Genomic DNA, 16,580 nt, shown 5'->3' with positions numbered 1-16,580 from the left:
AGGAAGGGAGGAAGGGAGGAAGGGAGGAAGGGAGGAAGGAGGCCTAGAGTTTAGGAAAAAAAGGTGCCTGCTGACTGGAGAAGACACAGGAAGAGCCCAAAGATGGTGCCAGCCAGTCTCTGTCCCAGGAGAGTGCGCAGCAAACCCCCAAATGTGTGTCAGATCAGATGCTTGCTCCTCAGGCCAAAGCTCCAAGACAGCACCAAGTCCTGTGATCCTAGATCAGCGCCTTCCACGCTGGGCGGCGGGCCGGTAAGTCCTAGCCCTTTGAGAGCCTTTCCTCAGATCCCTATACCTCGTGGGTCTCCTGGACACGAGCCACGTTGATTTTAAAAGCTAGATGTTTTGGGGCTTGTCTCTCAGGTTTAGGTTTTACAAGTTGTGGCGCTCGACGTGGGGTTTAAGCCCTTCCCTCCCCAGGGAGCCCTGGGTTTTCAGTTCCCTCGTGACTGTGGGTCTGCCCACAGGTGGTGGCACTTAGGGTAACACTGTGTCCCAGCCTCTCCTGACTTCTCCAGTGTGGGCCTTCTGTTGTTGGAGTAGGAGCTGCTCAGCCAGTTTTTAGGGGTTTTTTTCCCCTACGGGAAGTTGTTCATATGTAGCTGTGGATTCTGTGTGTTCTTGGGGGGCAGTGGTTCAGGTTTCTCGCACATCACCACCTTCAGCTGAGACTGATTAAAAGCCTAATCAGGTTAATGGAGATAAGAAAACTTAAAAAACCTTAACCAAAGTGTATTCTGTGGGCTATTACGTCGTTTTTCTTGGTCAGATGTTTATTTCCCCAGCTTCCCTTGCAGCTAAGGGTGGCCTTGTGACCCTCGTAGCCAATGAGACAAAAGAAGAGATCTACTAAGAGTGGGAGATGGAGGGAGAGGAGACAGGAATTTTCTGGATAATATTTGGAAAAGCTCCCTAAAAGTTCATAGATGTAGAGGAGCTATCCTTTAGTTGACCTTAAGTCTAGGGATGTTTAGGTCCATAGATGGTTTTATTGTCCTTTGCCTTGAATGAGTTTGGAGCTTAACTGCCATCTTGTGATGCTGAAGGCACAGACCTAAGAATGAAAGGCCAATACTTTGAGGATGGCAGAACAGGGCACAACAAACTTGGATTTTGAAAACTTACTGAGCTGCTCCGCTGAATTTCCTATCTTCAAATTCCTTATTCAGGAAACAATGAATATCTTTATTATTTAAGCCTCTCTTAACAAGCTTTTTAAAAGTTAACTTGCTGTTGAACACATCCTAATTGATACATGTTTTGTTCTCTTGAAATGTGCCTTTATGTTGTTTTCTTAAGCCAATGTCTGCTCTTGAGACTGTGTAGCTCAAGGGAAGCAGTAACCTAGCTGAGTATTCTGAACAGCATCTGAGCAGGCTGACAACTTTTTATTGGTTGCAAAACTAATATGTTGGTCTGTTTTGAGTCACTTTTACCTTCTCTTGATTCAATCAAGCGGGACAGGGGTTTCTATGGAAATATTCCCATGTTCCTCAGTGGCATCTGAGGTGAACTTGTGTTTATAATAAAAAAGGAGGGAATATTGTATATTCTGTCATGCGCAGCTAGTAAATTAGGATGTTATTCACTGTACAAAGGTAATCACTGTTGGGTTAAACTGAGCTTCCTGGGAGCACTTCAAACAGGATTTTAGTAGCAAAAATGAGGTCACTTGGAGCCTTTGAGGAACTGTCATTTGAATTGATAGAGGTATTTCCTTTTTTCTCTTGGCTGCCGATCTCTGTTCACAAATATCTGGGCAGCTTAACTGGTAAGAAGGCTCTCAGGAGCTGGATTTCAGGCTCCCTGGGAAGGGAGTTGAAAGAATGACTGTGAGGAATCAAAGGGCCCACACAGTGATGGGTAATTAAGGATTCTGAGAATGAAGAACTGAGGTGTGCAGTGTGGTAAAGGCATGAAATTTTAAATGCTTTCAATTTATGGACTCTTAGTGCACAGTGGATGGTGTTCTCCTTTCTGCTTTCTAACGCATTTAACCTGCTCTCAGATTCCCACGCCTCAGCATGTCATAGTGTAGCCCTTTCTGATTTTGTGCTTTTCTCAGTGTATTGTCACCTAAGAGTTTAAGAAACTTGGAAAATGGGAAATGCAAATAGGTCCGCAGGTAAATTTTATCTACCTGCCTAACTATTCTACTTATCTACCCTGCATGTCTACGCACCTACCTACTGACACAACCTCCTAAGCTCCTCAACACTCCTAACCTGCTTACTTTCCTAACTTGCATTCTTCCCATAGTTACCCACTATCTTTTCAGAACAGAAAGAACGCCTATCAATGAAATCAATGAAATTCTTTGTTTTATGGTTTTGATCAATGTTATCTTGAACTTGAGGGGTTTTAGTCATGATAATGGATTCTTTTGATGTTATCTTTTTATTTAGAAAGCAGGCTTTCCTGTGCTGCTCATGAGGACAGGAAGATGTGATTTTGTCAGTTTCTTTAATAGATGATGATGATGATGATGACGACAGTGATATTGAAATTGTAAAGAGGTTGAATAAATTATCTCTGAGGTTACAGAGATTTAAAATTTAGCTCCATATAGAATGATTCATTTATTTATCTCTTTTTAATCTGTATGTTTTTCCTCTATCCCTGATATTTTTATTCTCTCTATTACTCATCACATGTTCACTAAATGTCAATATGTACTGAGCCCTATGGTAGGTGATATGATAAAAGGCATGCTTGGATTCCAAAGAAATAAAGTTACAGTCCCTGATGACAGCAACTTAATCTTTGTCTCAGCAAAAGGAAGAAACTCCTAAACTATTGTGGAGGGTTGAACTAGTGTACCCCTAAATTCATGTCTATCTGGAACATGTGAATGGGACCTTATTTGGAAATAGAGTCTTTACAGAGGTAATTTAGATAAAGTCATACCAAATTAGGAGACAATCTGGATATAGACTGAGAGGGAAGAAGCCTTTGTGACAGGAGAGGCAGAGATTGGAGTGGTCCAGCTGCAAGACATGGAATGCCAAATATTACCAGCAACCCCTAGAAGCTAGGAAGAGGCAGGGGAAGATTTCCCCCCAGGAAACTAGAGGGAGCACAGCTCCGTCGGCAGCTTAATTTCAAACTTTTGGACTCCAGACTGTGAGATAATAAATTTCTACAGTTTTAAGGGATCCTCCTACCACATATGAAAATGCTAGAGCCTCACTTTCCCAACCTCCCCCATTGCTCATGGACAGCCAGACACGCTCCCCTTAGACCTGAACCAGAAGCTGCTGACGGAAGATGCAGGATCCACACGGGGACAGCCATGGGGTGGTCAGGACAGATGCGCCCAGGCTCAGGAGGCAGCGGCGCTGGTGACTCTGGGCCCAAGCCCCTCAGTCTTCAGGGCTGGCAGCCTCAGTGCCAGAGCCTGGTTTCCTGGGTCCCAGTGAAACACCTAATGTTGTTTTCATACAACTTTTTGGGGTGAAATTAACCGGAGCAGATTCCCAGTGCTTATATGGAAATTCTGGCCAATACAGCATCTTGCTTTTTAAATTTCACATTACATTGAAGCGAACTCTATCATGTTATACATCTCTGACCATCTTTTACAATTGCCGAATAATACTAGGTGGTGTTGGTATACAGTGATTCTTCTGTTAGAAAAGTAGATCATTGCAAAAGAAATCTGCAATGGGTATATTTGTGTGATAGCTTGTTTTGCCGTTGTATTATTTGTTAATGAAAATTACAAGAAATATGCCCATTGGGTCAAAGAGTGCGAACTCTGTATATCACTGTGTTTTCCTGAATAGCAGTCATGATTTTATACTGCTGCGTGCAGTGTGGGAAAGTGATCATTTTACAGCATCTTTATTTGCATGGAGGGGATATTATCAATGACACATAATTTCTAATACCTTCCTGGGTAAAAAACAGTACCTTCATGTTTTAATTCTCTGATTTCTAGTGAGAATAAAATTGTTCTCTTATCTTTTTACTAGTTGAGATTTGTACTGACTTTTCTGTTCACCAGTCAGGAACTTAAATAGACATGTATAAGCATGGGATGAGCATCTTAGCAAGGTTACACGTCCAAAATCACTACATTTATTTGAGCAGACTGGGCAACTTGATGAGGTTGTGATGGGGCCTGTGGGATTAAAGAGGTACAGATACAATCAAGTCTCTCAATCTTGAGCTTTTAAAATTCTTTTTGGGAGACTAGCAATGCAGAAGCATGCTATGCCTGCAAGTGCTAAATTCAGAGTGGCAGCATAACTGAGGAAAAAGTCTTTATCTTTTAGGTTTTGCCCCAATGCCCTTGATTCTTTAAAAAAAAAAATTCTTTTTCCCGTCCCAGGAAACTAAATCTTTGTAACATTTTTCTAACGGTCACTTTCTGATTAGCATCTTTGAAGAGCTGCCAAGTTTTAACTGACATTTTCTTTCCTTCATCTCAAAGGTCTTAAGATCCAACCTTGTATCTATCTTGTGGTTTCTCAAAGTTAATTTCTCACCAGTGGGTGGCAGCTATTGCTTTCAAGAGAGGTAGCTACAGGTTGAGTGGCGAGAACGAGTTAGGGGGAGTATGGTGTGTAAGAGATAACTGGAGTCCTGGGGCAGATAAAGGGCTATTGAATCTACTCAATAGTAGGATCGATTTGGCAGTTTGCTTGAACAACTTCGAATAAAGGCTGATTTAAAAAAACATGTATGGCATAAACTTTAGGACTACTCCTGGGAAGTTTTGAGGGACACCTTACAGACAAAAATACTTATTTGGATAAGTAGATGTATTTTTTGCTTCCAAACTCTCATAAAGAGATTTGATTTCATTAGAGAATTTGGGCACTTGACCCCCTCCCCCCACATCCTCAGTCCAAAACCCCGAGTCAGAGGGTCAGCAATAATGGGGTAATCTCAGGCTCCTCTTGCTAAGGATAATATTTGTGACCATTTCACCCGTGTTCTTAATAGTGGGCCTGTCTGAGGAAAAAAGGGTCGGGGGAGAATTATTCTTAATTTCCAAAGGAAAGCCGAAGTGTTTTCACTTTCCCCAGAACTGGTTAGTGCGGTCAGCAAGTTTGTCTTTAATCCAAACAGCTCCAGCCATTTGAGAGGGAGGGAAGGAGCCTGAGAGCATGGAAAGAACAGCAATGAGGAGAAAATAAGCCGGGTTCTCGCTTGTAATCTTTCCCCAGTTAGTGGAGGGACTGAGTATATTTATTCCTTAAGTCTCGGGCCGGAGCTTTTCAACTACAAAATGAGAGGGCTGGACCGGACAGCCTCCAGGGCCATCTCATGCTCCAGAGTTGCGAGGCTTCTCTTTCCTGTTTTAAACTTCTCCAAACAATCTAATCCCACATCTTTTAAAATAATCTTCCCTTAAAATGGGCTTAGGATGCATAAGCATTTTATATTTTCTTTACATTTCTCTCACTGGGAGCATCAGCATTTCCCTTACCTGGATCCCTTTTCCTGAGGATTTTGCTGCACAGGAGGATGTCCCTTGTGAGAAAGTTCATAACCTCAGAAAGTATTGTCATCAACTAGTTGTGCTTCTTTTATTTGGCTGAGAGCCCTCTGAATTGCCTGCTTAGGTCCATTAGATCAGTAAAAGGCAATTAATTCATTCAACAAATGTTCAGTGAGCACCTACTGAGTCCCAGGTTCTCTGCCATGTGCAGTCGGGCTTCCCAAGGACTCTGAGAATCTCCCTTTCTCTTGCCTAAGTACAAGTCTGTCTACATGGGTGGAAGATCCTCAGATTCTCAGAATTTCTCTAGAGCACGAGCTGCAGGTTGGGAATAGCCTGTCCCTCCATACAACCTTCCCCACAGGCTCCTACCTTAGGTGAGCTGGATGTTATATCAGCAGGAACCCTGCTCTGAAGGTGCGTGGGGATGAATCCTGAGCAAGGGGAGCTTTTTTCTAATTTTCATAAGAGCATCTTATGGGACATGGTAGCCCTGCGTCCCAGGGGCTAAGCATCTGAGGTTTTCTTTCTTTCCCTCCCTCTCCTTGGATTCTTTCTCATTTTCATCTTTAGATCTCTGCTTCCCCAAATGAGAGATTTGTTTTCCCATCCTGGACTCCTCCCTTTTTTAACTTTCTCCTTTGTGAAGGATCCTCAAAAACGCATTAAATTTTTATGCAGTACTTGGCTTATTATACTAATAAATCCCCTTTTGGTTTGTGAGACATTTGCAGTGAATGTGATGACTTTGTATGGAAATTAAGGCAGCACTACATCTTTTTAATTAGACAGACATGTATGTAAAAGGGAACAAGTGTCTACTGGAGTGGAAGGATGGGGCTTGGAGGAGAGGCTCTCCTCCGCTGTTTTCACAGGTTAATTTGGAGGCCGTAGACTCTCAGGATCCATCGTGGCACAGCGCCTGCCTCTTCAGAGAGAGGAAGGGCCTGTCCTTTTCTGCACCAGATGATTCATTCAAAATCCCCTCCCTCTCCTCCTGATATTATTGGTGTCACAGGCCCGAAAAGCAGTTAGTGGCTTTCTAAGGAGAACAGCAGAGACCTGTCCATTGCCTGGTATAGTCGCTCTCAACCACGGCTACGTGCTGGAATCTCCCGGGTGCTTTACAAAGCTGTTGCATCTGGCCTCCGCTGCAGAGTAACACATGGTGATTGTCATCTCTGCCAGTGCAGTCCGGGCATCGCTATTTCTTCCAAAGCTGCCCAGAACCTGGGCAGATAGACTGGGAACCAGTGGACTGTGTTTTTCAAGGGTTATAACACAGTAACTGGGAGCATTGATGGGCCAGATGGATGTTGCTCAGTTCTGTCCCTTGTCATACAAACACACATGCATGTGGCTTGTCTAGTATGGGATACAAAGGAGGAGTTTCACTGAGAGGCACAACACAGAGAGAACACAGATACACGCTCAGTCCTCTTAGAGACATCACAGAGGCATATGCACACTCACACACACACGCAGGGCTAGAGATTATGGCTCCTCACATATAGACATATATCTGGCATAGAGACATAATCCTAGACTTTGTAGAAGCAGGCACACAGTTACAGACAACAGACATACATGCAATTCCATGGGAGACACACAGTTATACACAAAAAGACACACACAAGAGCTCGCATGTACGGATATAGACCAAGATACACACAGAGACATACAGACGGTGACACAGAGACCTGTGTTTACAGGGATATGGACGGGCACCGAGAGGCATATTCGGACACCCTGCAGAGAAGGCACACATGCCCAGAAACGTACTCTTAGTGACTGTTGGCACTTGTTGTAAGATCTTTAAGCACCACTGAGGATTGGAATGCATTAGATTTTAACAGAAATAGATCTTGCTGAGAGATTTTCCTTCGCATGGCCCTGCAGGCTGGGGGAAGGAAAACAGTAACAACAGCAACAATGGAACCACCACTTTGTCTGGGGTGCTGACAGCTCTGGAGGATGGAACAACAGCTCCTAAAATGATGAGACCTGACAGCCTACTCATTTCTCTCACACCCATGACCTCAAACCTACCATCTGTAGTGAGCGTTCCACGTACAATGTCATTTGATTGTCAGAAGGACCTAGTGGGCTAAGTTCTGCTATTTTCCCTCATTTCATAGGTGTGGAAACTCAGGCACAGAGAGGTGAGTTAAGTAACTCTCTGGGTCACTACACTAGTCAGGATTTAGGGAAGGAGATGGGGTGTTAGGAGCATAAACTGAGTACAAAGTTAAATTCTGAGTGGATTGAAAGCGTAAATGTAAAAATTAAAATTTTCAAACATTTACAAGAAAATACAGAGACTATTTATTTTATCAGAACTAAGAAGGACTTATCTTAATGACCTAAACAGCCCAAATCATAAAGGAAAATATTCAGAAGTTTGACTCCACTAAATTAAAGCACACACACAAAAACACCCGTTTATCTACAAACACAGGAAATGAAAGCAAAAGCAAGCTGAAGATAGGGAGGATATTTGCAATGCATAAAATGGAAGATAAATATCCAGAGTTTGTGAAATAAAAACTCCAACAAATCAGCAAGAAAAAGACAACTCCATGGAAAAATGTATAAAAATATTTGACTATTCCATTGACAGAAAGGAAACAAAATGGCCAATACATAATGAAAAGGTGCTCAGCCTCAAATTTTATCTGTGAAATGCAAAGTAAAAGAACCATAATAAATATAAACAGTCATTTCAGAAATATTATGTTGGCACACATTTTACAATGTGACAATTCCAAGGGGCTGCTAAGGATGTTGAGATCGGCATTTTCACATCCTGCTTGTAGGAGAGGGACTTGGTACAAAACCTGAGGAGAATATGCCTTGTGTTAAGTTGTTAAAATGTATAACAAACAACAGCATAAAGGACTAAGAAACGAATGGAAGTACATGGTCAAGGTTCTTATGTTATACATGAAGAGGTATAATATCATTTGACGATAGATTGTGATAAGTTAAAGATGCATATTTTAACTACGGAGTAACCACTAACAAAACAAAACAGGACTATAGAATTAAGGAGTCAAAGTGGAGCTATATTGAAATATAATAATATTCTACTAATCCAAATGAAAGCAAGAAAAAAAAAAGACAAAAGATTAGATGTATAGCGAGGTAGTGTATTTAAACATAACAATATTGATAACTAAATGATCTAAATGCACACTTGAAAGTGGAGATGGTACAACTGGATTTAAAAAGAAGGTCCAGTTATATTGAATTTATAGGAAGCACATTATAAATAAAAAGACGAAGACAAGGTTAATGAAAAGGACTGAAAATATATTGAACATATATTTAATACAATGAGTAATCAAGGGAGAGCTAGAGCATCTGTGTAATATCAGAAAAAATAGTCTTCATAGCAAGGACGACTTCAAGGGATAAAGAGGAAAATTTCATTATGATAAAAGGGCCAGTTCATTAACAAAGCGTAACAATCCTACATGTCTACCTACAGTAACATAGTTTCGAAATGCATAAAGCAGAATTTGGCATTACTGAAAGAAATAGATAAACCTATAATTATAATTGGAGATTTCAAAACATTACTCTAAAATTTGATTTAATAATTGCCACAGAAAAGCAGTAATGATATGGAAGACAAGCAGCACTGGTAACTACCTGGAACTAATTGGTGTTTATGGAGCACAGCGCTCAGTAAGAGCAGCAAACAATTCTTTCAAGTGCTCCTGGGACACTGGAGATGACCACATGCTGATCCATGAAACAGTTTTCAGTAAATTATGAAGATTGCAGTCATACAGAGTATGTTCTGTGACCACAACAGAAGCAAAATAGAAACCAATAGCAGGAAGATGTCTTGGAAATTCCTGAAACTTGGAACTGAATAACACGCTTTTAAATAATGAATGGGCCTAGGAGGAAATCACCGGGGGAAATAGTTTTAACTGAATGAAAATGAAACAAAACTTCAAAATCTGTAGGTTGCTGCTAAAGCAGTGATTGTGGGGAGTCTATATATACACACACATTTAGGAATATGTATATATTCATATGTGTATAGATTGAAAATTTGTAAGAATCAGACCACAGTTAACTGTGTGGTCCAGGGGATGAGATTACAGGGCAATCACAGTGTACGCCTTGAAACTTTCTATACTTCTCAGTTCTCCACAAAGATCTTCCATTATCTCAACATTCAGAGAAATATGGTACTAATGAAAAAACAAGATTCGTAGATATTTTATAACTTTCCCAATCTCAAACAGCTGGCCAGGGTGTGGTCCATTCCAGATGTGAACTCAGCTGTGCCTCAGGGAACCCATGTCCTTTCACTATGCTGTTCTGTCTCCCTGTAATAACGTCTGGAGAAACACTTGTCTTAGTTAAGGATACCCATGGCACACAGGTATTTTTTAGTCTTCAACCACTCAAACATGTTACCCTCCTGTCCATCCACAACGAGCAGCACAAGTGGGAGGAACCCAAGAGTAACGCTATCTTGTCTTAGAACTACTCTTGCTATTCCACATCTTTGGGGCACTTGTGAATATTTTTGTACTGCTGGGTATGTGAGCCTCAAGTGATACTTATCAATAAAACTCATTCAGCATAACATAACCTGTATTAGAAGAGTTCAGAGTGGGGATATATTCTCTACATGAGCCCCAGTGGATAGCTCAGCAGAAACCAAGTTGCTCTGATGGCACAGACCAAGAAAAAAAGACCTACCAAGGTCATTTGAGGAAGCTCCTACCTTTCCTATGACCTGGTTATTGAACTGTTTCTTCTTGGATTTAGTAAGATACCCTGGTATCTGTTGGTTTTTGTTACTTCAGAGCAAAAGAACCTAATAACATCCATAATCAAGCTTGCCCAGATAATACGTAGCTATTGGAGATTCCAACACAGATTGGCTGAACTCCAGGCCAAGCCACTGTTTATATTCGTGTTCAAATGGCACAGATGATCATTGCTGTCCAATAAGAAATTCTAATCTGTAGATACTTTGTTTTGAAGAATACAATCAACATTTGTATAACTTTTCCCTCATTCATGTTTAATTGATTTAAATGCTTTTCCTTTCTCCCCCTCTAGATCACATTTAGCTTATTTTTTGGTGGGGGAAAAAGGAGACATATTATTCATTTAGGAACTTTTGCTTCTCCCCTTTCGGATTGCATATTCCTCCTGGTTCCCTCACAAGGAATGGAGTTGGCTGTCACACGCAGTCAGTTCCACTGTGTTTAGGGGTCCTGCGGAGGTGACTGACAACAGTGAGCTTTTCTACGTTCCAGAAGCTCGTGGCACCCTGGGAACTCAAACCACGAACCCCAGCTCCCCTGCAGATGTCTGCTCTTCATTGATAGCACTGTCAGGTGCTTATTTGAGCTCTTTACCCTGTTGTGAAAGCATCTGCGCAGCTGCCTTTCTGAAGCCGTTTATTTAGAAATGACACGCTGGAAGCACAGGCCAAATAGAGTAGGTCTGCCGAGAGCTCTGGGTTAATTTGGTGGTTTTCCTGTTCTTGAATGAACTTTCTGATACCTTCACCTTGTCACGGTCTAAAGCATATCAGTTCATTACATTCGGGAAAAATACATATTAATGTGTTCAGGAAGCAACTTGGGAAGAAATGTGTTTATATTATTGCGCCAAACTCTGACGGGCATGCATTTCCTAACCTGAATAATTTAGTTAGGGGAGGGTGAGTGTGATCGCAGAGCTTGGATTGCATCTGTCACAGGTACTATCGCCCTGCTTCCTGGAGAAGTGGTTATTTTTAATACATCCATACCCTTTGCCTTGCTCAGTTTTTAGCTCCTAGGGTTATTGATTTTGCAGTTTAATTTGCAGTGGTGTCATCAGGGCCAGCTTCGTGGGCATGCATCCTTTTCTGTTACTTGGAAGGCCCCCACGCTTGGTTTAATCCCCTGCGGTTGCTATCTTAAAAATTTTTTAACACATTTTGAACAAAGGAGCTCTGACTTTTTCTTTTGCATTGGCCCCCACAGATATGTAGCCAGTCTTGGGTGTCACTGAACTGCGGGGACATTGGAGTGAGCCATTCAGAGCTAAGGAATGAAATGAGCAGAGAGCTTGGTCACTGGTTAGCTGTGTGACCTGCAGTAAGTTCGGTCCTTGGTTTTCGCAATAGGATATAAATATTGTGGTGCCTCGGTTTTCGAACGTCCCCGTTGGTGAACATTTTGGGCTTCTGAACGCTGTAAACCTGGGACTAAGCGCTTCAGTTTCGAACCCGCCTTGAAGTCCGACATGCCACCCGGCTTCTGCTGAGGGCAGGATCCAGAGGCCCAGCTGTCGGCTGTGGATCCCTCGGTGTTTGAACCTTTCAGAGCTCAAACGATCTTCTGGAACGGACCACATTAGAAAACCGAGGTACTGCTGTAGGTGAATGAATGAACGAATGAATAAATAAAAATACCTCTACTTACTCCCAAATAATTGTAATGCTTACAACGAAATGATGCTGGTGAGGGTGCAATTATTTAGTAGCATTAGCCGTTCCTTTGCTTTTCTTTACAGACCTGAAGGAAGCCAGGTTATGACTTCGGAACAAGTGGATTTACATTAAAGCCTTTGTGGCTGGGAAACATCGGTTGTAGGGCAAATTGTTTCACCCCAGCTTACCTGCTAGAAATTTTCACCTTTCGCACTTTCATGATATGTACACTCTTCGGTGTCTGGGCTGCATCGCGGCTATTGTTTTAGTTCGGGTCTCCTCCCTGGGCGTACGATACAAAGCCTGACATCCTAAATAGAGGTATTGAAGGCTAGACCTCAACTGCTCTGTTTTCAGTGGGAAGAGCTTTGGTGTCAAGTAGATTTGGCTCTGCCCTGTTTGCTAACTTAGAAAATGGGGAAAAAATAAGTGGGAATTTTCAAAGTTTCTGTGAAGCTGCAAAATCACTTTTGTAAAGTTCCAAATTCTGTGTGGCCTCAATAGGTGGTGACTATTATTATTTATTTTTCATCTTTCACTGTGTGCTCATTTCATGAATGTTGTGTGTGTGCGCGCATGTGTGTGTGTGTACAACTGGATTGTTAAGTCTTTGAGGTCGTCAATGGTGGTTTACTTTTCTTTTTAATTTTCTACAACTTCCAGTACAGTGCTGAACATTTAGGAAATAGGTTCATAAAGTGATTTTTTGATTTATTTTTTGACAGAAATGAAATTAAAAATCAACTCAGCTCTGTCAAATGCATTTAAAAACACTAAAATTGCATTCTAGCAGACTTACCACAATTGAGCTAATTAACACATTCATCACCTCACATAGTTATCTCTTTTCCCTCTGTGATGGAACAATTAAGAGCTACTCTCTTAGGAAATTTCAAGTATACAATACAGCCTTATTAACTATAGTCACCATGCTGTACATTAGATACCCAGCATTTATTCATCTTATAACTGAAAGTTCATATCCTTTGCTTAAGATCTCCCCAATTCACACCCACCCCTCCAAGACACCGAAAACCACTGTTCTACTCTCTGATTCTATGAGTTTGACAATTTTAGATTTCACATATAAATGAAATCATGCAGTATTTGTCTTTCTCTGTCTGGCTTATTTCACTTAGCACGATGTCCTTTAGAATCATACATGGTGCAAATGGCAGAATTTCCTTCTTTTATGGCTGAAATATATGTATATAAAATTAAAGCTACAAATAACTACTACAAGTAATACTGTTCTTTTGTTGTTACTGCAGTTCAGTTCTTCTGTGATCAGAGAACACCCTTTTTTATAGCTTTCTGGGTTTGAAGTCACACTTCACCAGGACACTTCATGTTTATGCTCACCTGGCAGCTCATCTACTTAGCACCTTTTTTCCTCTTTCAAGAATGTCCCCATTTGGATGGTAACATGTTAGTCCATAGTCTACATAACACACAAACTATTTGCTATTCTCCCCCACGATTCCAAAGAGCCCAGAGCAAATACGATGCTTCAGTCCTTCCAGAAAGAGATTTGGCTAATAAGGAAGAGTCACTGCCCTTTTGCAAACCTTGGTTTCCTTATTTGCAAATGGAAAAATAATTTTCCCTGCTATGCTACATTTTCTGAGGAGTCAAAGAGAAAATACTTGGAATATACATGGTGTCACCCCAAAAATTTATACACACTTTAACAGCTGATAGCTCAATTTTGAAAATGAAATGTATTTTAAAAAACACTGCTTTTAAAATTATTTGAAGTGTGTGTATACATTTTGGGGGGACACCCTATAGTCATTTCTTAATAAAGTGTAGCCAAAATCATCAATATTTGAGCATTGTCTGTCCCAGAAACTATGCCAACACTTGCCTATCTACCCTTCCTTATTTAATTTCTGTCATTGTAGCAAGTCTAATTATCTCAGTTTTATAGAGGAGGAAACTGAAGATTCACAGAAGTTGTACTTATTCAAGGCCACATGCTGAGTAAATAACAGAAATTAACTACATGGTTTGTCTCATTCCAAAACCTATGTTGTTTTTGCTTTTCCCCCCACCATATGTTATACTGCATCTAAAATAAAATAAGTTTGTAAGTCTATATCACAGTTATAATAACTCAAGTTATGCCTGCTTTATAAACAGAAACTGGTATATTGTCAAAATTTGAATAAACAGGAAGAATTAGGCAAGAATGTGGCAATTGAATAGACTTAACTCGGATTCTCCAAAGATGGTATCACGCACACTCACACACTCACACACACTCACACATGCACACACACACACACACACACACTCGGGAAGACTAAACTTACCGACAGGCTTTATAGACCAAGAGTCTCACATTTACTTCTGTCCCAATTGTCCTTCCTTTTAAGATGCCATAGAGACTTGATGATTCTTGCATTCAGCTTTGCCTTGACATTGGCTGTCTAAACCGTTTGGGGTCATTTTCCACCTTCTTGCTACAGGTAGCCATATCCATCTAGAGGCTGGACTGTTCCTCTCCAACCTTTTTAGAACACTTAAGAGTAAGGATGGTGACTTTTCATTTTTATGTCTTTAGTACTTGGCATAACACTCAAGAAGGTACTGGCTGAAAGCTTGTTGCCTGAGGATTTCTGCCAGCTCAGGAGCCTTTAAACTCCCAATGACCAGCCTCTGCTTTCCTCTCTCACTTTCCAAAAGGCCCCACAAACATTTGGCTGATGTTAAGGCTACTCTGCGCTTTCTTGCCTGTACTATTTGCTAACTTGCTCAGAGGGTTTATGAAACCTCCTTGGATAATCATTTCAGTAGCTCTTCGCTCTAAATGCTTGGTGTCCCTCCTAATTCCTGGCCTGAACTTACTGCTGATCTTCACCTTTTTCTGGCTTTTATTCTGTGGGAATATACTTTATTTCAGAACTTTTGTTCTTCCCTCTCCTACCTTTTTAAAATAGGAGGCATTGGAACCTCTTCCTCCCAGCCTTCTGGTGAGTAGATTTGGGTCACAGCAGGAACTTAGGTTTACTTGGGAAACGAACGTTTGCCTCCATAGGACTGGTAGAAATATACCCATACCAGGCAGTGTCCCTGGTGGCCACCAGGCCATTAGAATAGGGCGCTCACTTGCTTACACAATCTGGTTTCTCATTCATACATAGGGCTTGTCATTGATGAGAGAAATAATAGCAGAAAGTAGAAAAGCTCAAGATTGCTTAGTGGTGCCCCTTCTCGCCCCCAACACAACTTTATTTTATAAGATAAACTCTTTTAACCTGTGTGAATATGAAAGTTTCACCCTGACATTACGCACACTCCAGCCACGTGTTCCCAGGCTCCCTGCAGGTCCCCATCTGAACTTTTTCTGCATGGGCACCTGCTGACTCCTCTCCCACTCTTGCCTGTGGGTGGGTGTGGATAAGAATATTTACCTGGAGAAGACAATGACTTTGTGGAGATGATTTGTCGCCAAGGGCATCACAACATCTCATCATGACTGGGGAAATTTACTGACTATTGTCCGAGTCTCTGCGGTGGTTTCTGCCCATAAAACAAAAATCATGCCATTAACATCTGAATGAAATGGTACATTCGTAATGGTCTCGAAAGGCCTTGAAGGTGATCAGCCTTTGAAAAAAGGAAAGGGGCATTTGGAGTTAATCTGGAGTATTAAGTATATCTTTGCTGAATGCGGAAAAAGGGAATTATTTTCATCAAAGACACTAAAGACGGGTTCTTTAAAAAGGCAGGTCACGTATTGTATGCAAGCTCCTGCTAACAAGGTTACAGTTAATAGATTATCGATCCATTTAGTGTTTAGTAGCAAGCTAATTTTTTCATCAGCTATGTGATTGGGCATTTGTCGGTTTTAGAGGCCAATCCAATAAACATCTTTCATTTGGTGTTGCTTTCTAATGTCACGGAGCATATGTGTTGCATGCACTAAACCCTGCTTATTGCCGTAGTCACCCTGGGCCTTGGTGTTCCTGCCGTGGTGAGCACTCTTTTCTGAGGCTTGCTTGCCTTTTCCTGCAGGAGGCTGGCAAATCCCCTCTGGTGTGGAAAGCCCGGGGCTTGCAGGCCTGGAGATAAGGGTGGGATTTGATTGTGTCGTCTGTTGCTAACACCTGCTCCGCTTGATTAAGGTTCTATTATGTGGGATTGTATTCGATACTGCGCTGAGAAACTTGAAATACACTTTGCTAGTTATCTCCCAGGTGTCCAGGAAGCTCTAATCTTTGAATAATAACAAAAGAGTAATTGTGATACTGTTTAAGCCCTGTAGCTCCTGAGTGTTGAAGAAGATACTAGACTTTCAAAAGAACAGACATCAAGCTCACAATTACACGTGGAGAGAGAGAGAGTGTGTGTGTGTTTCATTTCCCAGGCCTTTGTGAAACGAGCCCTGTGATTTTTTTTTCTGATTTATGTAACAAGGCAATGAAAATCTTTTTAGTAAATGCAGCAAAGATGTGTAGTCGGCTTCATATTCTGTGGAGATGCAACACTCATTGGTGAGGTAGCAGAGAGCAGAGGTCCAGAGGATAAACCTTGCAGTCAGGCGGCCTGGGTTCAAATCCCCCCTCTGCCACTAAGTGGCTATGGAACCTTGGAAAAGACACCAGATAACTCTGAGCTCTTTTCTGGGAACAACAACAAAAAAAGGGGATATTAATAACACTTTCTTCA

This window comes from Miniopterus natalensis, chromosome 14 (assembly GCF_054644295.1).
Source record: "Miniopterus natalensis isolate mMinNat1 chromosome 14, mMinNat1.hap1, whole genome shotgun sequence".
Taxonomy (NCBI): domain Eukaryota; kingdom Metazoa; phylum Chordata; class Mammalia; order Chiroptera; family Miniopteridae; genus Miniopterus; species Miniopterus natalensis.
This window is presented reverse-complemented; position numbering follows the sequence as displayed.